Source organism: Macrobrachium nipponense, chromosome 2 (genome assembly GCF_015104395.2).
Source record: "Macrobrachium nipponense isolate FS-2020 chromosome 2, ASM1510439v2, whole genome shotgun sequence".
Taxonomy (NCBI): Eukaryota; Metazoa; Arthropoda; class Malacostraca; order Decapoda; family Palaemonidae; genus Macrobrachium; species Macrobrachium nipponense.
This window is the reverse complement of record NC_087201.1, coordinates 161,965,299-161,992,606: the sequence shown is the minus strand read 5'-3', so window position 1 is coordinate 161,992,606 and position 27,308 is coordinate 161,965,299. Positions and strand designations below refer to the sequence as shown.

Genomic DNA, 27,308 nt, shown 5'->3' with positions numbered 1-27,308 from the left:
TCATACTGTTTGACTGAGGAATAATCTCCCTGAGGATGTTGTGCAATTAGATCCTTAAAAATTCAAGCAAAGGTGCAACTTTGCTCCTTAAATTACAATTATTTTGAGATCTTTAGTTGTACTTGCAAGTTTTTTCTGCTTGGAGTTACAGGAATTACAAAGGTTAGGATGTCTCAAAGACTTATTAGTCCATCCGAGGAGACATCATGTGCTCACTTATCTCTAGGAGCAGGTTTTACTGTTCATTAACAGTCCTATGATTTTGTCCTGCTCTTTTAAATTCTTCCTCACTGTTGCTGTTTACAACTCCTGTTGGTAGTTTATTCCATGTGTCACAAATCTTGTATGTAAAGAAGTGCCCCAAATGAGATGTGTTGCATGTCTATAGTTCCAGTTTCCATCCATTATTTCTTGTCTGGTTTTTGTTGAAAGTAAATAGGTTACTGTCTACTATTGTTATGCCTTCAGTATTTTTAATGTTTCTATTAGTTGTCCTCACAATTACAGTTAGGGTTTTGTAAAGGCCTTGGTGCATGCAGATTACTCTTGATGAGGGTGAAGAGGCACGCATGGTCAGTTTAGTGTAGCCTTTGTACTACAACAGCTAACATCCTCTGCACTCCTCTTTACTTGACTTAGCTCTTTTTGCTCACATCACCTAGCAGGCTGCTGCTGCTGTTGCAGTGTGTCATCTTCTAGTATCAGCTTTTACACCACTCAGTCTCTATGAATTTTATTTTGGTTACAACTAAAATGTGGATGAAATTGCTTAGTGCAGTTGTGGAACCTTCTGAACTCCAAATGTTTATGCGAAGAGAAAATATATTCCTGCTTTCTACAGACATCTGAATGTTCTGATCCCTCTATGTATTTATCAGTGTTATTACCTTTTCCTATAACTAGTTCTCTCTGCAGGCTGATTACCTTTTGGAGCCATCTTGGATTTATAGTCAGTTGACTCTATCTATAAGGGTGTACACAGCACTGGCATTGACAGCAATAAACGTTTCTGGGTTAGTTTGCATTGTGATAAAAGATGAAACACTACAGCTGGAAAACATTATTCGATTTTGGTGAACCATAAACTTTCAAATGTCCTACCAAGAAGACAAGACTGTAAAATCTATGGTGAACTTTGATATGCAAGATCTTTGTCAGAAGAGAATTGGATCTAAAATCACAAAGGGGTACACCCACACCTCAGAAGGAAGAAGGGAATGTGGAGCAAGAGGGAAAATCTCAAACCTGGTGGTAGAATCATATACAAAAGTTTATATTGACGTTTTCAAAATCATCAATTTATGGTCACAAGCAACTGTTTTGTTTGGGAGTACATGTAAGATACTGCGGTACGCTGATGATAGTGTGACTAAGTGGCTGACCAGGATCCGAGAGGTATTTTTGGATTAGAGAAAGGCTTCAGAGGATTGGGTAAGAGACCTTAAGAATTATTATAGCAATATCATTACTTGGTATGCCAAGGAAGCTTTAAGTCAGATTTTGATTGAGATGACAGGAGGACTGACAGGAGATCATAATTTTACTTGCAAAGAAGAAAAAAAAATGGGCAGTCAAAAATCTTTTTAAGAGTATAGCCTTTATTATTTGGTCAACAGGTATTGAAATCTTTAACGCAGCGTAAGCTACAGTACACTTTAATTGATGTATCTGTGATAGTTGCTATGTTCATCACACATCTTCACAAATTGCTGCTAAATAAGTCATTGTGATAAACATGCTACCAGTTGTTCCAACAGTGGCTTAAGAGACCAGAAGCAGCCCTTCATCAGTCTTAAGATTCTGAAATTAGTTCCTTGATACAATAAAGTCATGGGTGTAACTCTCAACATTTCATATTGGCAAGGTACTGTCCTGTAAATAGTGTTTATTTGTAAAAACATGTGAGACTAAACAACAAACTTAAGGAGCTAACTTTACAAAGCAGCTTCAGTTAACATCAGACATACCATGTATTGTTTTTTCTTCATAAAGCCACATTTTCACTATTAGTATCCATCTACAGTGATGGTTTATTTGTTGTACTTCGGTACGGTACAGCATTTATTGATATGAATGCTTTATTTTGTAGATTTAGTCCAAATTTTTTCCTTCGCTGTTTGTTCATTCATACATTTTCAGTTACTAGGGTAACGTCTCCACGTGATAGTCAGGGTGAGTTTGTTGACAAAAGTGTTGGGGTGTCTCCAAGCATTTGCCTGACGATCATTGGGTTACGTTAATCTTGCTGCTTATGTTGATTTTGTAGGATTTTCCAATGCCAGGAATGAGCTGGAGCCATATAGTGTGTTCAGGATGGGAAAATATTCCCTAAAAATCATCAAGGCTGCTAGTCCTGCCCGTCGTAACTGCCCTCCTGACAACGCTCTCCTGAAAACGATACTGCCACTTGCTCTTCCTGAACCTTCTGCCGTAGCGGCTATGATCGTTGCAGCTGGTTCCCGACAAAGGTGATCTTGATGTCCTCCATGACCATGTTATCGAACTGCGCAGCTAACTCTCCCGCTGTTTGGATGACGTTTCCATTGACCATCGCAGGGTTCCTGCGGTCGAAGGGGAAGCCCATGGGACGTGCATCCGGGAATTTGGAGTCTAGGATGCCGCAGTAGGAGACGGCGTTGGTGCACGGCCTGCCTCGAATTACTTGGTCAACCTGAAGGGGACACCAAGGACTTCATTAGGAGGGATATATGGGTGATGACCGAAAGAAATATGTGAATGATGAGTTCAAAGATAATTAACAATATATATATATATATATATATATATATATGTATATATATATATATATATATATATATATATATATATATATATATATCATATATATATATATATATAGGCAGTCCCGGGTTACGACGGGGGTTCCGTTCTTAAGACGCGTCGTAACCCGAAAATCGTCGTAAGACGGAACGACGGAAAAAATGTCTTAAACTAATAAAAAGTTATAAAAACCTTACTTGTAATCCTTTGGTTACACTACATGTTGTTTCCTGTAGTTTTTATGTACAACCTGGAGTTATTTTCATCAAAAAATGCTGGTTCTTGAAGGTAAAAACTATTGTAATCCTCTGGTGACACTACATTCTTGAAGTTTTATGTACAACCTGGAGTGCTTTTGCCAAATTTTGAGCTACAAGAACCAGTTGATTACTATTTACGTATCATATAGACTAATTAAAGTAAACATATCTTTAAATAGGCTTATATTATTAGTATCAACAAAACATTTACTGGCATGAGTCAGAGGCCGTTTAATGAAACGAACACTTCTCTGTCCTATCTGTTCAGAAAATAAACGTTACGTCAATCCCCAAGACCATTGTTGCCAAGACGCCTCTCTCTCTCTCTCTCTCTCTCTCTCTCTCTCTCTCTCTCTCTCTCTCTCTGATCAAATTACTGGATAATGTCTCTCTTTGGATACTTCGATTTTGCCAAATCTTGAGGGCTACAAGAACAGTTGATTACTATTTACGTATCATATAGACTAATTAAAGTAAAAGTATCTTTAAATAGGCTTATATTATTAGTATCAACAAAACATTTACTGGCATGAGTCAGAGGCCGTTTAATGAAACGAACACTTCTCTGTCCTATCTGTTCAGAAAATAAACGTTACGTCAATCCCCAAGACCATTGGCAATTGATCTCATTTGCCAAGACGCCTCTCTCTCTCTCTCTCTCTCTCTCTCTCTCTCTCTCTCTCTCTCTCTCTCTCTCTCTCTCTGATCAAATTACTGGATAATGTCTCTCTTTGGATACTTGGAATTCGCGTTGTAATCTAACCAGAAACTTAGTTTTGTTATATTACTGGAAACAAGCAATGATTTTTTCATTATTTGCGCTTTTTGGACTGTTATAAACTTTACGCATCGTAAGCTAGTATTCATTCGCTCAGAAAGAAACTAGTTCCACATATGAGGCGTCACTAAAAAAATCGAAAATACGACATAAAAAGTGTCGAAAATCATCATAACCTCAAAATTTTTGTTGTAATGTAACCAGAAACTTATTTTTAATATACTGTGCTAAACTATAAAGGATTTTTATCATAGTATGCGTCTTTTAAAAGCGTCGTTAACTCGGAGCATCGGAAGACGCCTCTCTCTCTCTCTCTCTCTCTCTCTCTCTCTCTCTCTCTCTCTCTCTCTCTGATCAAATTACTGGATAATGTCTCTCTTTGGATACTTGGAATTCGCGTTGTAATCTAACCAGAAAACTTAGTTTTGTTATTATTACTGGAAACAAGCAATGATTATTTCATTATTTGCACTTTTGGACTGTTATAAACTTTGTGCATCCAAGCTAGTATTCATTCGCTCAGAAACTAGTTCTGCATATGAGGCGTCACTAAAAAACATAGAAAAATACGACATAAAAGTGTTGAAAATCATCATAAACCTCAAAATTTTTTGTTGTAATCTAACCAGAAACATTATTTTTATTAATATACTGTGCTAAACTATAAAGGATTTTTATCATAGTATGCGTTTTTTTAAAAGCATGGTTAACTCGGAGCGTCGGAAGCGTCAGCGTCGTAACATAGAACAAACGTCGTAACCCAGGGCGGATTTTTCAATGAAAATTTACGAAAAAGCGTCGTAACCTCGGAACGTCGTAAGCCGGAGAGCCTCGTAACCCGGGGGACTGCCTGTATATATATATACTATATATATATATATATATATATATATATATATATATATATATATATATATATATATATATATGGTGTGAATTGAAGTAGATAAGCATCCTGACTGCCTGCTTTGCCACAGAGAATTTCGTGGGAGCATATTTACCTTATCCAATGCTTGGTCAGTGAGCATCACGAAGAGCTGGAAGTCCATACCCTGGGGCATGCCCTAGGCAGAAGCATGTGCCGGGGCCACCCACAGCCACACTGACCGAATTCAACTCCTGCTTGCGTTCCTGAGAGAGAGAGAGAGAGAAAAATTGTTCAGTAAAAGAAAATTGCTGGTTTGAGTAGGACTTCAAGTTTGAGAGAGTGTAGAGTAAAAGAAAATCCTTTTTTTCTATTAGGTTGGATGTTAGAAGAGGAAGTATTGAATGGGCGAAGATGCCATTTTTAACCAGGACTTCAAGTGGATGATGGTAGAAGGGAGAGGCACAGATGAGTAAAAGTAATATTTTTAAGTTGGACAAGTGGATGCTAGAAAGGAATTAAAGGGGTGAAAAATTACTTTTTAAGTGACTTCAAGTGCATTTTTAAGTGGACTTCAAGTACATTTTAAGTGGACTTCAAGTACATTTTAAGTGGACTTCAAGTGCATTTTTAAGTGGACTTCAAGTGCCTTTTTAAGTGGACTACAAGTGCATTTTTAAGTGGACTTCACTTGCATTTTTAAGTGGACTCCACGTGCATTTTTTAAGTGGACTTCACGTGCATTTTTAAGTGGACTTCACGTGCATTTTTAATTGGAATTCAAGTGCATTTTTAAGTGGACTTCAAGTGCATTTTAATTGGACTTCAAGTGCTTGGTTGTGACATTCTGGAGTAGGCTTCCCTTGATTTCAGTTATCTGAATATTACCAATGAACGAGTTAGTCTGCTGAAGGAACGGGAAACGAAAGAGAGAAGAGATAGAGAGAGAGAGAAGAGAGGAGAGAGAGAGAGAGAGAGAGAGAAAGTGGAACAGAGATTGATCAGACACAGTAGATGAACTGCTATTTACGAAAGTTAGGTGGACTGTGGAACTGTCTCCCAGGGAAAATTCTGTAACTATAACCTAAAACATTCCAGCGAAGATGCAGTGCAGTAACTCCCTTAAACAGTTGTCCTTACATTTTAGTAATTCACATTTTTATCTATTCATTTAGTGATTTATCTATATATTTTTTCTCTTCTAACAACTAATCTCTTCTTTCTGTATTTCCCATTGCCTTTTGGAAGCTTGAATTTCAGTCAGTGGCCCCATTGGTTGGCTTTTTCCTTATGAATAGGGTTCGCCTTCTGAATGGTAACAGTAAGAAAATAGATATCTGCTGAAAAGGGGGGAGAGTAAAGAAGCGTAGTAAAGGTTCAAATAAGATTAAATTCCATTGTACAATGGATTAACTGAAAGGTCTTGTACTCAGACTCATGCCAACTTAAGAAAGAGCGTTGATTGTTTGAAATGGTGAAGATGTGGATAATTGTGTGATTAATACCCACTTCTTCAGGGTACAGTACAAACTTTGTAACTTTAGACCAGTGGTTCTCAACCTTTATATGACTACGACCCCTCTAAGAGTCGGTCCTACCTTCCACGGCCCCTTGCATATGTGAGTAAAATTCCCTCCCAGACTTGAAAAATGAAAAGAAAAAGAAGGGGTTTCGAGGGATAGGGAGGGAAGTCAATAATTACAAAAGTAACGTTATAAGGCGACACTTTCGCATTTTTTTTCGTAAACTTCTGAAAATTAGTTCCTCGCTTTTGTTAAGAGAATAACGAATATAATTAGAGAATTTTCTTTTTTTTTATTTTTCCCTAGGGGTCGCACCTCCCCTGGAAATTGCTGAAGCCCCCCCGGTTGAGATCCACTGCTTTAGACTGTACCCTGAAACCCATAGGTACTTATTCCTTACTATATTACTTCCCTCTGGTTTGGGACTGTGTAGCATAAATATGTTATGCAAACGTATAAAAATGTAACAATACATCGCGCAGACTCACCAGACGTGATTTCGCGTCCCGCCTCCAGTTCCCTAAAAGTGGCCTCTGGTGGTGCGGTGATGGAGGAGTCACGTGACGATCTCACCAGCTTTGTTCTCGCCCGGAGTCACTGTTATGATATAAAAGACAAATATTTTATTAAAAAATGACCTTTTGGAACTTTGAAAGTACGAGCGAAGTTGTAATGCATTGCTGCCCTCATACTATTATCCTTGCATTTTGATATATTGTTAACTGTTTATTATTTTATTGTTTTTTTTTTTTCTTTTTTAATAAGCGAGATCTGTTCTTTCTGCATTTCGCTTTACCTCCTCTTACTTCTTCCAGGACGTCATATTCCCTGGAAGCTTGAATTACTAGTCAGTGTGTCCATATGAATAGGGTTCATATTCTGAATAATAATAATAATAATGATAATGATAATAATAACAATAATAATAATAATAATAATAATAATTTATAGCTCTTAAAAATCAATATTATTTCTACTGTGATCTAGGGATGTCTAATTTTCATACGATTTCATTATGTGATGTAGTCAAATGGGTGGCAGTTTGATTACGTACATGCAAGACATTTCTGTCAAAACTATATATATATATATATATATATATATATATATATATATATATATATATATATATATATTATATGACTGGTAAAAAAAAAAATGTTCTGTAACAACAGAATTCCATCTAATAAAAGGAGCCCATAAAAACACCAAAATGTAGAGAGAAAAGTACTATATTTCAGAGACTGCTGTCTCTCTCTTTCAGGTATATGAATCATATACCTGAAGAGAGAGACAGCAGTCTCTGAAATATAGTACTTTTCTCTCTACATTTTGGTGTTTTTATGGGCTCCTTTTATTAGATATATTATATATATATATATATATATATATATATATATATATATATATATATATATATATATATACATATATATAAATTATGTATATATATTCTTAATTATATTAGGAACTTTTATTAATTTGACACGATCGTCTTATTATCAAAATGCAAAAGAGAGAGAATTATAAATTTCTGCTTGCTTTATCCCAAGGTCTAGATAGTATACTCTTTAAACCTTGCTTTAATCCAATGGCATACTAATTGTTTTTCTTTTATGTCACTTAGATAGGTGGACATTTGTCACTTAGATGGGGAATTGGATAGATTTACAAATTACTTGGTTTTTGGAATTACATTTCGTCACAAACTTGTCCATCTCCGCCCACAGGAGACGCTGATCCATGAAACTCATTCTGTTGCCCCTCTCGTCCAGCGTAGGGGCTAAGAAAATTCGGACGGTCACGTCTTTCTCAGCCGGCAGAGTGTTCATAATCTGGAGAGAGGATGAGGAGGAGGAGGAGAGTTAATGAAGGATTGGAAGAGAAAAGGGTGTATGGATTTACTGATCGTCATTCTTGTTTGTTTATTGGAGAGCTTAAGGACAAGACTTCTTCACTGAATAGGCTGTTTTGCTTCCCTGTCCTCAGTGCGAAAGATAATCAAAGTTTACATGAATAGCTCTTCTTTATTTAGCTCGCATTTTCTTCTTTCGTTTCACATAAATAAAAATTGTAGAGAGACAGAAAACAGGATGATTACATCTTCCAAGGCCGCATCTCTCCATTCCCTCCAATCTTTGATATCCCTGAAGAAAGCCTTAATCTCTCTCTGAAAGGAGCGTGGCTGTTCTGTTCTTAATGCTGAACAGGGAGACGTAACCTGGTATTGATTTGTTTTCTGTCGCGACAGTTCTCGGCAGGAGAGCGTAAGGTCACCGTGGAGGAGGGGTAGGAGGAGGTCCTATTATCCAGTCTGGCAGAATATCACGCACGTTTGATTTCCACCTGATGTAACATTTACTACAGGCAGCGTCCTTGCTTACTGCCATATTTCTGCCCTCATGTTTTAATCGTTTAGAATGTCTGTTTCTAGAAGTAAATCAAATCCAATCAAAAATTTATTTCCACTTTACGATGGTTATTCTACATGCCATAAATAAAAAATGAAATATATACAACATCCATTTACTTATAGGACACTAGATATTTTATATCAAAGTCAAACGCCCATGGCCGCGTTTTGTTTCAACGAATGCATGTTATCAAAATAATTATTTAAAAAGCTGTTTTAAAATAACAAATTAACGAGAGAGCATTTTAAAATAATGAATTAGTGAGACTTCTTAAAACAGTAAAATGGCAGGGGAGATGCGAGCGACGTGAATCTACAGGGAGAAGAATTATATACATAAAAGAAAAGTACTTATATACACTCCATTTGCCTGTGGTTTCAAAGGCCATTTAACTGGAATTACTAAAAATAAGACAGAAATAAGATTAAATGGTCCCCCTTAAATCCAAATGGCGTATGACCAGTGACTCTTCATCTTTCTAAAAGCAGTTTTGACACAATCATTTATATAATTCTTTTGACGACTCACCTGCAGATGGTAATCGAATGGCCTGTGATCCAGGTGGGTGAACCTGAGGCGGATCGGAGCCGATCCACCGAAGTCAAGTCCTCTTCCAGCTTCGAACTCTCGTTGATTCCATCCGGTCCTGAGGTTGTTGGGAACCCCGTCCTGAAGAACGCCTATTCTCACCACCCTGACGCCAGGTAGACCCAGCTGGAAATGAAAGGTAGGTTTTATTGCTTCAGCTTTGTTTTGACCCGACTGGAAATTAGTTTTTTTTTTCGAGCCTGGCTGGAAATGAAAGGTTTTTTCGAACCCAACTGGAAAGGAAAGGTAGTTTTTGCTTCAACTTTGTTTGACCCAACTGGAAATGAAAGGTTTTTTCGAACCCAACTGGAAATGAAAGATAGTATTTCCTTCAACTTTGTTTGACCCAACTGGAAATGAACGGTTTTTTTCTACCCACTGGGAAATGAAAGGTAGTTTTTTTTTTTCAGATTTTTTTTAACACAACCGGAAATTAAAGATATTTTTTCTTCAACTGGAAATTAAAGGTATTATTTACCTTGGATTTTTTAAAAACAACTGTGAACTGGAGGTATTTTTTCGATAATATGGAACCTACCTCTAACTGATAGGTAGTTTTTTTTTCAACATTTTTTTAACCCAACTGAAAATGAAAGATACCTAATTTTTCCCTTCGAATTTCATGAACCTAATAGGAAATCCTTGTAAGTGTTTAGTGCCGCCAGTGCACCTCATGTGGTGCACTGTAGGCCTTACTTAAGGTTCTTTGCAGCGTCCCTTGGTCCCTAGCTTCAACCCAATTTCATTCCTATCACTGTACCTCCGTTCATATTCCTTTTCTTCCATCTTCCTTTCCACCATCTAACAATTGATTCATAGTGCAACTGCTTTGAGGTTTTCCTGTTGTTGCGCTTTTCAAACCTTTATACTGTCAATTAACGCTTCAGTGCTGAATGACCTCGTAAGTCCCAGCGCTTGGCCTTTGTCCTAAATTCAATATTCTTTTCTCCATAGTAATAAGAAATGAAAGGATTTTGTTCATATCTCTTGATGTGGTTGAGCTTGATATTTCTCTCAGATATGGAACACCTTATAATAGTATATTAACCTGAGATTATGTCTTCATTCAGACATGGGTGCGTCTGTGTGTATCTCTGCTTAGTCTCACAGACTCATTGGTTAGACTCGTCTCTCCTCTCGTCATTTCATGGTTGAGTTTTTTTTTAGTGCATTATAACTATATTTCATTTCGTCTACGCAGGGGCAATCACAACTTAAACACCAGACGTAACTAAAGCCTGGAAAAAAAAAGTCTCCAGAGAGAAAGTCGTGGAAAGAAAGTATGAAAGTGGAGGGCTTTCTCCGTCAGATGTGAAAATATGACATGAAAGGAGCACTCTTTTTAAAAGAATGAGGTAAACAGACGACATACAGTTTGAAAGGCTTTGGTTCAAAGGCAACTCTCGGCTCTTTGAATATCTGATTGAAAAAATAGCGAAAGGGCGTGGCAGAAAATAGAAAGTGGAGAGAAAACGCTAGAGCGAAAGAAAGGATTTTATCACAAAAAAGAAATATAAAAGGGAAAGTGATAGACAGTCATTCCCTTACAAAGCATTGTATTAGACCTCTCACAAATGATCAAGAGGACCTGTATAGCGTCCCCCCCCCCCTTCTTCTCTCTCTCTCTCTCTCTCTCTCTCGTCTCCTCTCTCTCCTCTCTCTCTCTCTCTCTCTCTCTCTCACCTCTTCGTTGTTGTAGGGCCTCTGTTGCAGTTTGTACTCTTGGAAGAACTCGTCGACGAAACTTGTGCAACCTGTAGAAGAACGGGTCTCTCATTGATGTGGCCGCGTCTCCGATTGTACTGACCTCCTCCTGAAATGGTGGTGGTGTTGTATATAATATACACACATGAATACGCATATATATACATATACACATACATTCTCTCTCTCTCTCTCTCTCTCTCTCTCTCTCTCTCTCTCTCTCTCTCTCTCCCTGTGGGCGAAGTCCGGATCGTGGGCGAAGGCGATGACGACATGGGCCAAGTTGTGGAAGTCTCCGTAGAAGGGATAATTCACGCTGGGGGGAGTTCGGCCGTCTGCCTCGAAGGCGTCCCCCAGGATGTCGATGCCCCTCCTGCCCCCCTGGGGGGGTCGTCAGTGAGCGGGATTCGGTTCCCTGCCTCTGTGGGGAGGGAATAGTAAATACATATAGAGGGCCGTGAAGGATTGTCGGTTCCTTTTTTAACACTATCTATACACTTTTTCTTTACATTTAATTAATTCATTTCTATTTGTTATGTATTTTTCTTTATATTTAATTAATTCATTTTATTTTTTATTTATTTATTTATTTATTTTTATCATAAGTTGCAAGTGAAAATAGTCAGTCATTGAAGGAGGCTAAAAATTCGGCTAAAAATTTTAAATATTTTTTGGTTTTTTTATTTTTTATTTATTTATTATTTATTGATGCTATAATAGGTTGCAATTGAAAATAATCAGTCATTGAAAGGAGGGCATGGCATATTCGGGCTAAAAACTTAATCTGTGCGAGGATTTCTTAACTGTATTTGTTCTCAATTTTTTTTTTTTTCCTTCATTTCAAAGTTCGATAATGATCTGTTATCATTAACTGGCGCAAAGTTTCGTGTGAGGCTTTGTGTTCGTGTGTGTGTGTGTGTCTTTTTTTTCATGGCTTTAATCTTATTTAATCAGTAAATAGATAAAAATGTGATTTATAAATTACTGGAATTAGTAACCAGTAATTATCAAAATGAGCCATTGACGGTGACATCATAGATAATGATGACATTGACTTCGGGGTTTCCCAAACATTCTCAATGTCAATTTCCCTTTGAGCTCCGAAGGACCTCATAGGTTTCCAGCGCTTGGCCTTTTTGGCCTAGACTTTGTATTCTATTCTAGTATATTCTGTTCTGACTTACATCCTGTGCAAATCCTTGATGGACAGCATCCATGAGTCTCGAAATGTAGAGTTCCAAGTCTGAGATGTTGATGAATCCCAGGCCAAAGTCATCTCGCCTTACGTCCTGTTAGTGAGAGGAAAGAACGTATTGTATCATGAGTGTGTTATTAGGAATTTATTTAAGCAGTTTACAAACATTGGTTTTATTGTAAATGAAAGTTCTCTCCCCCCCCCCCCCCCACAAAGTAAAAAATTAACCCAAGTTTTTTCGGCGCAGTCAAGTTTTCTATCTGGTGGTGGCCTCAGCTACGGCCCATGAAACTCTTAGCCCCGGCCCATGCAACTCACCCACGGTCTGGTACCTGTCTCGTTGGTTATACCTATAGCGCTGCCAGAAGTACGGTTATGGCTAACTTTAACCTTAAATAAAGTAAAGAAAAACTACTGAGGCTAAAGGGCTGCAATTTGGTGTATTTGGTGGTTGGAGGGTGGACGATCAACATACCAATTTGCAGCCCTCAAGTCTCAGTAGATTTTAAGATCTGAGGGCGGACGGACAGACAAAGCCAGCGGCAATAGTTTTCTTTTGCAGAAACACTTGTTTTCTATTTTCTGACCCTTTGAAAACTTACTTGAATTATGTTGTACTTAGTTAGGAATTTGACTATCATGAAATAAACTGCACTTAAGAAATAAGTGAATCTCAAATCTCAAATCATGAAATGGAAGCTGATTTGCATCACATTTACTTTTAGAAGGATCATAAGTTTTTACTTGTCACTTTTGCTAGGGTCAGAAACAGAAGAAAATTTAAACTTTCCTTATTTATATATTTTATTAATATTTTTTTTTTTGCAAAAACTTCCATTTACAGTAAAATCAATGTTTAGAAACTGTTCATATAAATCCCTGATAACATATGTACAAATTTACTTATCTAAGGTCCCACAACGTTTACTGTTATTTACCTTAGTGTCTCATCTAGAGCAGAGATGAATCGTACATATATACTATATATATTATATATATATATATATATATATATATATATATATATATATATATATATATATATGTATACAGTAGACCCCTGTATTCACGGGGATGGGTACCACACCCCAGCAAATAGCAAAAATCCACGAATACTTTAAAACCCCTGTAAAATTGCTTGGAACTGCCTATTTTGATACTTAAAACACAAAAACCCTCCAAAAATCCTTATACCTGAGTATTTTAATAGTTTTATCATGAAAATTATATGACGTTATAGTAATTTGTGAATATTTCTCAGTGAAAAATCAAAATAATGGGTATATACGCCATGGAAAAATCTGCAAATAGGCAAATCTGCAAATCATGAGTCCACAAAAAGTGGGGATCGACTGCACTATATCCATACCTTCAGTCTCGTGTCGTCTTGCCTTGTGCCCCATGCCCGGCCTGAGTTGTTGACTGTCAGCTTGGAGAAATACCCATCCACAACGGGGTCTCGGAGGCCGGTCATTGGAAGCACGCGGTTGAGACTATGGCTGAGTCGCTCCATGTCATACCTGAGGAAAGTTGTTGGGGAACACGTTAGAAAAGTAAGCTGCCGACATGTCGTCAAAATGTCCTCAACTTATCTCCAACACATGTTGGCAAGTTATCTCCAGCTCATCAACAGGCCAAATACAAGTCGATGACTTGTTGGTGGGTCTAATCAGCTTTTCATACGACCCACCCAGCATTTACCAGATTCGTTCTACACTGACAGTCATCAACTTGTTTCCAACCTGTTTGTTTTATGCATGTGATAAGTTTCTGATGTGTGTTTGTGACATGTTCAACTGTAGTATGGATGCACTAATATGAATAAGACTGAATTTGGTTTCATTGTTGGTGATTGGGTAAACAAGGGGTAATAGCTTTAAGTGACTGAGTAAGTATTAGAAAAAGAGGGCTCATTATTGGTGATTGGGTAACTAACTTTAAGTGACTGAGTAATAGCTTTAAGTGACTGAGTTAAATATTAGAAAAAGAAACTGTTTCTATTATTATTGTTATTATTCAGAAGATGAAACCTACGCATATGGAACAAGCCCACAGAGGCTGTTGACTTTAAATTCAAGCTTCCAAAAGAATATGGTGTCCATCAGGAAGAAGTAAAGAGGAGATAAAATAGAAATACAAAAACAAGAGAGCTCACATATCGAAAAAGAGCAAAATATAAATTAATAAATGCATAAAAATGTATGAAAATACAAAGAGAATGGCATCAGGGTAGGAATGCATTGGATGTTCTCTGGAACTTCTAAAATTCCCATTGCACGACACCCTCTGGGAGACTGTTCCACAGTCCAACAGTGTGAGGAATGCAAGGACCTCTGGAACAGTTCCCCATTGGACGAGTGGTTTCGCGTGTACTTCGCCTTATTCAATCTTGGAGGTAAGCCCGGAAGTTTCACCCCTTCCCCCCCCCCCCCCCAACCCCCACACCCCCCCCCCCCCCCCCCCCACTTCTGCCAGTGCGGAACCAGTGGAGGAATTTATTTCAGGTGACTAGAAATCCATTCTCGATATAATGTGGTTTTCGGATCCTACAGTAAGATGTAGCTCTCGTTGCTAAGTAAACCAATTGGTTCCCAGCCACTTAAAAATCTAATCCTTCGGGCCAACCCTAGGAGAGCTGTTAACCCTTAAACGCCGAAGCGGTAAAAAAAAAATTGTCTCCCGTGTGCCGGAGGTGTTTCGGAGTGAGCGCGGAAGCGGAAAAATATTTTTTTCAAAAAATCACAGCGCGCTTAGTTTTCAAGATTAAGAGTTAATGTTTGGCTCCTTTTTTGTCGATTGGCTGAAGTTTAGTATGCAACCATCAGAAATGAAAAAAGATTATTCATTATCATATATAAATAATGCGATATATGATAGCGCAAAAACAAAATTTCATATATAATTGTATTCAAATCGTACTGTGCGCAAAACAGTTAAAGGTAACAAGTTACTTTTTTTTCGTTGTAATGTACACTAAATTGCAATCATTTTGGTATATAACACATTGTAAAATGATAAAAGCAACAGAGAAAATATTATCACAAAATAATGCATGAATTCGTAATGCGTAGACGTAAACAAATATTTTTTTTTTTAAATTCACCATAAATTCTATGTCCTAGAGACTTCCAATTTATTTCAAAATGAAGACAAATGATTGAATATTACTATACAGTAAGAGTATTAGCTTACAATTGCAGTTTTCGACCATATCTGACGAGTTAAAGTTGACCGTATGTCGAATTTTTTATATATATTTTTTATATGCAATTATTTCGGAAATAAGAAAAGCTACAACCTTCAAATATTTTTTGTTTTATTCTACATGAAATTGCGCACATTTTCATATATAAAACTCTATGAAATGCCTAATATGAAACGGAGCAAATATTCCGAGAATGGGACGTACGTATTTCGGAGATTTGTGGCGGAGAATCCACGCACGGAGGGAAGGAAAGATTTTTTTTTAAATTCACCATAAATCTAAATATTGTGCTAGAGCCTTCGAATTTGTTTCAAAATGAAGATAAATGACTGAATATTACTAGACTGTAAGAGTTTTAGCTTACAATTGCATTTTGTGACCATTTCCTTAGAGTCAAAGTTGACCGAAATGTTTTACTGGTTTTTTCTATTATCGTGATTTATATGCAAATATTTGAAAAATGAGAAAAGCTACAACCTCAATATTTTTTGTTGTATTCTACATCAATAAAACTTTTTCTTTTAACGGCTAATTTAAAATGGTGCAAAACAATTACCACCAATCGCACATATGATTTTTTCGGAAGAGTTACCGCGCGGACGTAAAGAAAATGTTATTTGTTTCATAAATTCACCATAAAATCGAAATATTGTGCTAGAGACTTCCAATTTGTTGCAAAATGAAGGTAAAATGATTGAATATTACTAGAATATAAGCGATTTAGCTTACAATTCGCGTTTTTAGACCATTTCGGTAGTCAAAGTTGACCGAAGGTGAAAATTTGTCACTATCATTTTTTATATGAAATATTTCAAAATTGATAAAAGCTACAACCATGGGTTGTTTTTTAGTTGTATTGTGCATGAAATTGCGCACATTTCCATATATAAAACTTTATGTAACGGCTAATTTTAAAATGGTGCAAACATTACCACAATCCGGCATGTGTGATTTTTTTTCGGAAGAGTTAACCGCGCGGACGTAAGGAAAAAGTTTTTTCATAAATTCCCCACCATAAATCGAAATATTGTGCTAGAGACTTCCAATTAGTTGCAAAATTAAGGTAAATGATTGAATATTACTAAAATATAAGAGTTTTAGCTTACAATTGCGTTTTTTTTCGACCATTTCGGTAGAGTCAAAGTTTACCAAATGTTGAAATTTGGCACTTATCGTTATAATATGAAAATATCTCAAAACTGCAATTAAATGGCTTACAATCATGATAATTTTTTTTGTTGTATTCCTACATTTTTAAAAATGCGCACATTTTCAATATAATTTAATCTCCATGTAACGAAATAATTTCCGAGATGTGTCACAGATACTTTTTTAGTGCGGCAAGAAAGAAATTCGCGCTGCGCGCCCTCCGCGTAACGATTGTAAACAAAAACAACACCTTGATCCGTGAACTCCCAGCATCCCCCAAGGCGCGTGATTCAAGAGTTTTCGGCTGGTAGTCCTAAAAGTATTTTTCCGTCCGCGAATTTTTAAAAAAAACTTTTGTATGTCGACGTAAAATACGTCCAGTCGGCACCCGAGAGACAAAAAATGTTGACGTAAAATACGTCCAAGTCAGCGTTTAAGGGTTTAATCAGCTCAGTGGTCTGGTTAAACTAGGCCTGTTTAGCAAGACTAACAACTCCTTTTGGCGCCTTTTTATGTTAATAAATTTTTTTATTTGAATTTTGTTTTTTTTGGTAGCGCCTCAGTGGCGTGGTTGGTATGGTGTTGGCGACCCACCTCGGTGGTCACGAGTACGATTCTCGGCCATTCCATTGAGGAGTGAGAGATGTATTTTGGTGATAGAAGTTCACTCTCGACGTGGGTCGGAAGTCACGTAAAGCCGTTGGTCCCGTTGCTCAATAACCACTGGTTCCATGCAATGTAAAAACCATACAAACAATTGAATTGGTTAAACTTAGGTAGACTCAACTTTGGATCTGAGGACTTCGACTGGCGTTTTTTATGTTAACGTAGATGGAGTCAAGAAGGAAGGAAGGAAGGAAAGAACCCACCTGGCCAGCATCTGCTGGTGCATGAAGTAGAAGATCTCTCCCTTCCTGTCCCTCCCTGATATCCATCTCGATGGGGAAGACGAGATGCCAATGCCAATGGTGCGAGTTGATGCCATAGTCTTCGCGCCAATAGGAGAGTCTGTGTTCGGGCTTGATGAGGGTCCCCGAAAACTCCTGGTTGATAACGATTGGTTCCGTCTGCAATAAGGTTTTGAGAAGGTTGTCATTAAGGAATGAATAAGACTTTGTTTCATTACGAAACTGTTTTCATGTAACGTAGGTGCCAGAGGACTATGTCAAGAGCAAATGTTCTGCCTAGTGTGGCTGTTACCCGTGAGGGGCTAGTGCCCTGTAGGCATTTACTGAAGGTTCTTTGCAGCGTGTCTTCGACCCCTAGCTACAACCCCTTTCGTTCATTTTACTGCCCCTCCTTTGATATTCTCTTTCTTCCATCTTACTTTCCACCCTCTCCTCCTAACACTTATTGATTCATAGTGCAACTACTTTGAGGTAGTGCCGTCAGTGGACCTCATGCAGTGCACTGTAGGTATTACTTAAGGTTCTTTGCAGCGTGCCTTCGGCCCCTAACTGCAACCACTTTCGTTCCTTTACCGTACCTCCTTTCATATTCTCTTCTTCCATCTTACATTCCACCTCTCCTAACACTTGATTCATAGTGCCACTGCTTTGAGGTTTTCCTCCTAGTTTCACCTTTCAAAGCTTTTACTATCCATTTCCATTTCAACGCTGAATGACCTCATAGGTCCCAGTGCTTGGCTTTGACCACCTAAATTCTATATTCATATTCAACTCAAGTGTGGACATTGTTTCATGACTTCAAGTTGGAATGTCAGGTAACTGTGCAACTTAAGATAAATTAGGTCAGGGTTCGTGAAGGTTTTCCAAATCAATTTGTTTTTTTAACAACAACAAAAACTGTTTTCATAAAGCAATGGATAGGACTGTGGTAACAGTATTTCCCTCAAACAATTTTCTTGTTGGTGTGTTCCCCTTAGACTACTGCTGATCATTTTCTCTTTTTTCAGGTATGGATGTTTTCTTCCATTCACGAAAAAAAAATCCGGGTAAGTGTGCAACAGTAGTATCTGTTTATAAAACAAAGTTAGCAATGAGAATAACCAAGCGCAAAGTAAATTACATGATCGACTTTATTTATAATATAGTTATAAGGGATAAATTAATAAATCACAGGAATGGAAAGCTTAAAGTAAACTATATGATGAAGGAATGTAGGGTAAGGGATATATATATATATATATATATATATATATATATATATATTATATATATATATATATGTATATATATATAAATATATAATCTATATATATATAAAATATATATATATATATATATATATATATATAAAAATATCATATATATACATATATATATATATATATATATATATATATATATATATATATATATATTATATATAGTATATGATAATTATTTAGCACATCACCGTGATTCATATAAATTATTCGAGCTACAAATGTCCTTTAATATCTAATTCGCTCTACCACGGAATTAATATATTTTCATATAAGTAAAACCGAAGGGGAATTTTTTTAGTTGACAATAATTTCGTCCACTCATGGGTTCGAACACCGCCCAGCGCAGACAGAAGAGAAATCAGGACTTCAGTGTGTGTGTGTGTCTATGTCTGTGTCTGAGTGACTGTGTATTTGTATGCATAATGCGCGTTTATGATATTTCTTTTCTACTTTTTGTTATTTACAAGCATATTTTCAGTGCGCCATTCAGTCTGCTATAGCATTTATTTCGTATATCGTGTGTGTGTGTGTGTGTATGTGTATGTTTGTGTGTCTGTGTCTGTGCGTGTGTGTGTCTCTGTCTGTGTGCGCGTGTGTATGCGTGTGCGTGTCTGCATGGAAAGAGAGAGAAACCTGGATGTTACATCACCTATTTTCTTGATCTGTCAAATTACGTCATTCTTGTGTAGAGAAAAACGTACAAACAAATCTCTGTGTACGAGTGTTGTGTTGTGTTGTTGTTGATGCGGCAGGAACGATTACGTGAAACGCAGGTGTTCTGACAGGTGTCCCAGCCGCCGAGCTTTCAAAAACACCAGACAGAGCGACGAGACTCCTCGTGAATTGTTGACAGGAAACGCAAAAAAAAAAAAAAAAAAAAATAAAAAAAAAAAAAAAAGTATTTTTGGCAAAGGACGGATGTTTTAGGCTTTTAAATGAAGGTTTCGTCCACAGCCGCTATTATTAGAGTTATATAGCAGCAGGCTGTGTCGTAATCGCGTTTTATTAAAAGCATTTGAGGAGTTACTTTTTGTGTTTTGCAAGGGCAGACATTTTTTTGCTGGAGGAGGGACCTTGAATGTTAAATTATTATTGTTATTATTATTATTATTATTATTATTATTATTATTATTATTATTATTATTATTATTATTATTATTATTATACTTAAGAAGCATACCCTCTCTCAAGCTTACTTTATTAAAAGTAATGGCTACTTCACAGCGTTACGCTTGTAGAGATTCTTCTTCTTCTTCTTCTTCTTCTTATTATTATTATTATTATTATTATTATTATTATTATTATATTATTATTATATTATTATTATTATTATTATTATACTTAAGAAGTAGACCCTCTCTCAAGCTTGCTTTATTAAAAGTAATGGCTTACTTCAGCAGCGTTACGCTTGTAGAGATTATTCTCTATTTTGGAATAGCGGCTTTTTCCGTGCTACTTAAAACGGGCTAGTAGTAGAGCGCCTATGGAGGTCATCATCAATACAGGGTCAAAAATCGGTGTATATATTTCAATTTTACAGGTAAACTATTATATCATAGTTTATCTGTAAAAATTGAAATATATACACCAATTTTAACCCTGTATTTGATAATGACCTCCATAGGCGCTCTGCTAGCCTGTTTAAGTAGCACGGAAAAAGCCGTTATTCCAAAAATAGACAAAAATCTCTAGAAGCGTAACACTGCTGAAGTAGCCATTACTTTTTAATAAAGTATTATTATTATTATTATTATTATTATTATTATTATTATTATTATATTATTATTATTATTATTATTATTATTATTATTGCATAGAAATCTCAATTACGAGGCACAAGTAATGTTCTTTAAGGTCCCCAATAATATACTGATGGTAGCAGTAGTAAAATGTTCATAAAACTATATAAAGACTTTCAAACCCTACCCTGGGTTCATCTTCAGTCGACTGATTTATTTAACATAAAATTATTATCATTATTTTTATTATTACTGCGTGGCTATGAACTACTCCATTGTAAGAAGACGTCAATTTGCCATTAATGTAGTTTTAAAACTTTCATTAAAAAGATATTTATTCCTTTCTTATCTGGCTCCCTCATTCATTCATTCATTCATTCATACCATCCCTTGTCGTACTCTGCTTCTTATCTTATCTCTGTCTTGTATCTATCTCATTCTCATCTACCCTCGTCGGATTTCTCTTCACGTTGCATCTTATCTTATCCCTATGTTATCTCTATCTTAGTTCTATCTTACCCTCGTCGGATTTCTCCTCACTTCGCATCTTATCTTGTCCTTATGTTATCTCTATCTTATCTCTATCTTACCCTCGTAGAATTTCTCTTCACTTCGATCTTATCTTTTCCCTATGTTATCTCTATCTTATTTCTGTCTTACCCTCCTCGGATTTCTCCTCACTTCACATTATTATTCTTGTCCTTATGTATCTCTCTCTACTTATTTTCTATCTTCCACCCTTGTCGGATTTCTCTTCATTCCACATCTTCTCTTATCTCTACCCCTTATCTCTATCTTACCCTCGTCGGATTTCTCTTCTCTTCGCATCTTATCTTATCCCTATGTTATCTCTATCTTATTTCAATCTTACCCTCGTCGGATTTCTCTTTACTCCACAATCTCTTATCTCTAACTTATCTCTATCTTACCCTCGTCGAAGTTCTCTTGACTTGGCATCTTATCTTATCCTTATGTTATCTCTGTCTTATCTCTATCTTATACTCGTGGGATATCTTCACTTCGCATCATATCACTATCGTATTTCTGTCTATCTCTGTCTTACCCTCGTCGGGATTTCTCTTGACTTCGAATCATGTCGTCTCACTATATTATCACTATCTTATCACTATTATCTCTGACATAACCCTCGTCGGATTTCTCTTGACTTCGCATCTCATCTTATCACTATCTTACCCTTGTAGGATTCCTCTGACTTCGTTCCCAGCCTGCTGCAGCATCTCCTGCGAAGCGAACTTGCTGGGGAAGGTCTCGACGACCGTCGGGATTCGAACTCGTCTCAACTCCTGCAGAGCAAAGGAAAGTTCCTCATTACTTTAAAGTATGGTCTCTCGAGTCTCAGTAACTTTACATGTTTTATCTTATCCTTTTTTATTGCATTATTATGCATCTCCTTCTTTGGAGAAAGTGGCACCAGTATAGGGTGAGGTTGCGAAACCCTACTTGCCGCTGCTTGGTACCTAGTCAAGATGACTGGAAGGCTAAGAGAGAATGGCGAGCCTTGCAATTGTGTGCTACCAGTAGGTTACCACTGGTCGCACCAGCTGTAAAAGTTACAATATATATATATATATATATATATATATATATATATAATATATATATATATATAGAAACTATAAAATGCCCATTAAAACACTGGTTTAAAACAAGCTAAGGACTATATTTCGGTGGACCAACTTCGATCCCTTTCAAGTGTGGAAGTTGGTCCACCGAAATATAGTAGTCCTTAGCCTTAATCCAGAGTGTTTTAATGGGCCAAGTTGATACTTTATTAAGAAATACATGTTTACATGTGATTTTAGCTGACGGAGAAATTTAAAGGGACTTGAAACTTTAGAGATTATAAGAGTAATGATATCCTCAAAAGCGCATTATTTTCTTAATTATTCCGTTTCTTAACCGTTTCCGAATGATGACGAAGGAGAGAGAGTAGATGAACAACTGCTCGTTGACCAGATTTCTGCATGCATTTGCCAGGCTCGTCAGTTCGGCAATGTTGCGTGCTCCTGCAGACATTGAAAGGATGAGACAGTGAAATATTCAAGTCTATAAATGGACCTTTATGTCAGTCTTTACCTGTGGCTAAATTACTGTATTGTCTAGCTTGTATAATTGGAAGAATTAATTTTATCGGCAGTGAGTAAGGAAATGCTGTTTGAAAAGTGTTATCATCAAAATTTGGTTTAAATGTTCAGTCATAAGAGGCTCCTGAAGAAACGACAGGCCACAAATATCTTTGCGAAGAGGTGAGATATTCTGAAGATATTTCTGAAGAGAACTGAACCTGGTGAAGAGACTTGCGAAGAGAAAAGGTACTTAAGAGATACTTAGAGTGATAAGCTACATTATGATGGGGTTCAGGAGGAGAAAGAGCATGCTAAAGATACTCATGAAGGTAAGAGATCGTAGAGGAGACTTGTGAAAGAGAAAGACTGGTGAAAAGAAGAGACACCCTAAAGATAATTATATAGAAGAGAGACACCATGAAGAGACATCGTGAACCGACTCTTTCAAAGTAAGAGACATTACGGGGGGACTTCAGGAGAGAAGGGGATAGTTGATGAAAATTTGCCACCTTGGAAAAAACGTGAGAGAGCTCAAAAGAGACATCATGAAGTCTATGAAGGAGAATGGACACCCCTAATTAGCTCATACATACCTGAGTCAGGTATACATTCATGACAAGAGGTCATACTCAGAGGGAATGGGACTAAAGGGGACATATTACTTTAGAAGGAGGAGGACTGTCGTACTCATGAAGTAGTCGCAGAGGCTCCTCGCAGCTCTGCGGTGGGCTCTGATGAAGACGGAGAAGACTCGTCCCTCTGTTTGGAGGGTGGTGGCGTAGCCGAGTTCTGCGGGTGGACGACCTCCCGTGCCTATCCGGGTGCCGATGCCCTGCAATGGAAATGAATTAATTTTATTTATTTTATTTTTTTTGTTGGTCTCACTGACAGGCAACAAGGAATTCAGTGTTTCAATTCGACAAAAGACTTTCATGTCAAATAGAAAGGGGAATTCAATGCTTCAATTCGACAGAAGACTTTCTCATGTCAAATAGAAAGGGAATTCAAAGTTTCAGTTCGACAAAAGACTTTCTCATGTCAAGTAGAAAGGGGAATTCATTGTTTCAGTTCGAGAAAGGCATTGTTTGTTTTTCACTCCAGGTAAAAGGGGGACTTCAGTGTTTCAAGTTCGACGAAAGACATTGTTTTTCATGTCAAATAGAAGGGGAATTCAATGTTCACTTCGACAAAACACATTGTTTTTCATGCCAAGTATAAAAGGGACTTTAGTGTTTCAGTTCGACGAAATACATTGTTCCTCATGCCAAGCAGAAAGATGAATTCAGTGTTTTAGTTTAACAAGAGATATTTTTTTATTTCTCATGCGAAGCACAAAAGGAAATTCAGTGTTTCAGGTTGATGATAGACATTGTTTTTCGTGTAAACAAGAAATCAGCATTCAGGGTTTCAGTTTGATAAATGGCATTTTTTCATGCAAGCATTTCGTAGAATTTATGTTTCGTTACCGGGAAGAGATGATCCTTCCAGGGAATTGACATCTTCTACGGGATATCTGGTTCCAGTGCTCGTTTTCACCTGTTAAGAGAATTTGTTTGGCCTCCGCTTTTCTAATTCCATGATTTCCTGAATGGCCTTCTTTGCCCAGTGCCTGGGCTGTAGCCCTAAATTTCATACATCTTAAGTAGATTTTGTGTTGTGCAAGTTTACAGTTTAGAGAATCGTCCTGATTGCGTCATGTACCACAGACTATGCTCTCAACCCCCTCCAGATGAGAACCTGGTGACTACTCGACTATCCAGGGAACTTGATAGTTTTACAAGAGAGCCATCAGTAAGAAAATGTGCCTGTTCATAAACCTTCGCCTATCGGCACGTATTCCTGAATGTCTTATTCGTATATCTAAAGTGAGGTTATCAAAGTCAGCTATATATACTTATATATTTATACTATCTTTGAGTCTCATATAGTTACGCATTTAGGCTTCCAGGAAGAGACACGACACGAATTATCTACTCAAATGCTTAGACAGCGATGACTACGGTCTTGCCGTCAAGCTTTGTTGACTAACAATTCTTCCGAAATACATACTAATCTATGTGCTTAGTATGTATTTTGTTTACCATAAAGAGTCAAGTTTTGTAGTAGGTTCAGTTCTTCCTCGTTGTGTTTTCCGGCTGCTTGCTTTCGTGGTAAATATTCAGATTTGCTATCATAGCTCCTTAGCCGAAAACATAACAAACGAAAAATTATTAGACGGATCTCTATGTGCTGTGAATTTCTAAAAGAAATTCAGAACGTCAATTGTAAGTGTTAATAATACGAGGTGCACTGTAGGCATTACTTTAAGGTTCTTTGCAACGTCCATTCCTTAGGACCCAGCTGCGACACCTTTCGTTCTTTTTACTGTACCTCCGTTCATATTCTCTTTCTTTCGTCGCAATTCCTTAACCCTCTCCTCACAATTGTATCGTGGTGCAACTGCTTTGAGGTCTTCCTCCTGTTACACCTTTCAAAGCTACTTGACTCTCAATTTCGCTTTCAGCGCTGAATGACTTCGTAGGTCCTACAGTAGGCCAGTCCCTTACGCCCCCGCCCCTGATTGGTTGTTGATAAGCCAATCACAATGCTGGAAAAACTCTTTTGTTTCTCTCGAGAGAGATTTCTCATGGGCAGGAGGATGTATCCACCTGTCCTAAGGGATACTTTTGAAAGACGTATCCCTCAGGAGAGGTGGAATATACATCCTGCTATGTGAACTATCTCGAGAGAGACTGAGAGTTTCCAGCCCTGTGATTGGCTTATCAACAGCCATAATCAGGAGCGTCGTAAGGGACTGGCCTAGACATCAGATGCATGGTTGATGTGAATCTACTACAGCTAGCGATTTGCCATTGACCTAAATTCCATATTCCAATTCCAAAGGAAATAATAGAGGTAGATCAATGGATCGGCATCTCTCATATTGCGTGATAGTTTTTATGCATTGATTTGATAAAGAATTTTGAACGGGGAAAAAATTTCTGTCTTTTTGTTTTCGATAATCAAAGAGCTCTTTCCTTTTGTTCCAAACACCCCCCCCCCCCCCCCACCCCCCCCCTTGCCTTCTCTCCCCCCCCCCCCTCCCCTTCAAAATAATGACAGACATTCATGTTAGAGAAGTGACCTTTTTATTTATTCTTTATTTCTCCCTCATTTTCTTGACAATTGATTTGCCACACCGTTTTTCATTTTTCTTAAAGTGTTTTAATATAATGTGTAGACAGTTTTTCTTTAAAAAATAATAAAAATAGAAACGAAAATTGATAAAAATACAATAAAAATATTAAAAATGTTGAAAATTTAAAAAGAAATAAATCTGATAAAAATATAATAATAAAAATAACAATGATAAATATAATGATAAAAAAACAAAAATAAACATAAAAAAATAAAAGGTATGATATGATTCGTCTCACTTCAGTTAAAGCAAAAAAATATGAATGAATGATTTTCCTCAGTTGTTATATAAATCACACATCTTCCTCAAAACACGAATGAGCTTATTTTTAGAAGCACGGACAGAAGAATCCACAAATTGGAGAGACATCCCTTTAGCACAGTTATGATGCATTATTTTTTACGCCCCTTCATCCCTAGCCGCAACACCTTTCATTCTTTTTAATGTACTCCGTTCATATTCTCTTTCTCCTATCCTAACATTCTTTCATAGTGCAATGCTGCTTTGAGGTTTTACTCCAGTTACACCTTTCGGAACTGTTTTAAAATGCCAGTTTCAGTTTCAGTGCTGAGTGACCTCATAGGTCCCAGCGCTGAGCCTCCGGCCTAAAGTCCACCTAGTAATATTGCTGGAAAAGGCCTAAAGTCTACCTTGTAACATTCCTGGAAAAAGCCTAAAGTCTACCTAGTAACATTCCTGAAAAAAGCCTAAAGTCTACCTTGTAACATTCCTGGAAAAGGCCTAAAGTCTACCTAGTAACATTCCTGGAAAAGGCCTAAAGTCTACCTATTATCATTCCTGGAAAAGGCCTAAAGTCTACCTAGCAACATTCCTGAAAAAGGCCTAAAGTTTACCTAGTAACATTCCTGGAAAAGGCCTAAAGTCTACCTAGTAACATTCCTGGAAAAGGCCTAAAGCCTACCTAATAACATTCCTGGAAAAGGCCTAAAGTCTACCTAATAACATTCCTGGAAAAGGCTATAGTCTACCCATGTAACATTCCTGGAAAAGGCCAAAAGTCTACTTAGTAACATTCCTGGAAAAGGCCTAAAGTCTACCTAGTAACATTCCTGGAAAAGGCCAAAAATCTACCTTGTAACATTCCTGGAAAAGGCCTAAAGTCTACCTAGTAACATTCCTGGAAAAGGCCTAAAGTCTACCTAGTAACATTCCTGGAAAAGGCCAAAAGTCTACCTAGTAACATTCCTGGAAAAGGCCTAAAGTCTACCTAGTAACATTCCTGGAAAAGGCCTAAAGTCTACCTAGTAACATTCCTTGAAAAGGCCTAAAATCTACCTAGTAACATTCCTGGAAAAGGCCAAAAGTCTACCTAGTAACATTCCTGGAAAAAGGCCTCCTAAAAGTCTACCTAGTAACATTCCTGGAAAAGGCCTAAAGTCTACCTAGTAACATTCCTGGAAAATGGCCTAAAGTCTACTAGTAACATTCCTGGAAAGGAAAGGCCAAGTCTACCTAGTAACATTCCTGGAAAAGGCCTTAATGTGGTTCCTAGTAGCATTCCTGTAAAAACGTTGACGTCAGCACTTACCTCGCCCGTGGGAAGGAGATGCGTACCGCCCGACGGACACGGAACGGTTTTTCGAAAAGCTCCAGGACTTGGCTCTGCTCCGTGGCCATGGTGACGGCTGGAAGGGAATTCCTCTCTCGTCCT

General features: G+C 37.3%; 1 pseudogene; it reads right to left on the bottom strand.

Annotated features, from left to right (window-relative positions):
• Positions 1 to 1,580: 1,580 nt before the first annotated feature.
• LOC135221356 (phenoloxidase 2-like) lies at positions 1,581 to 27,308 on the bottom strand (annotated as a pseudogene).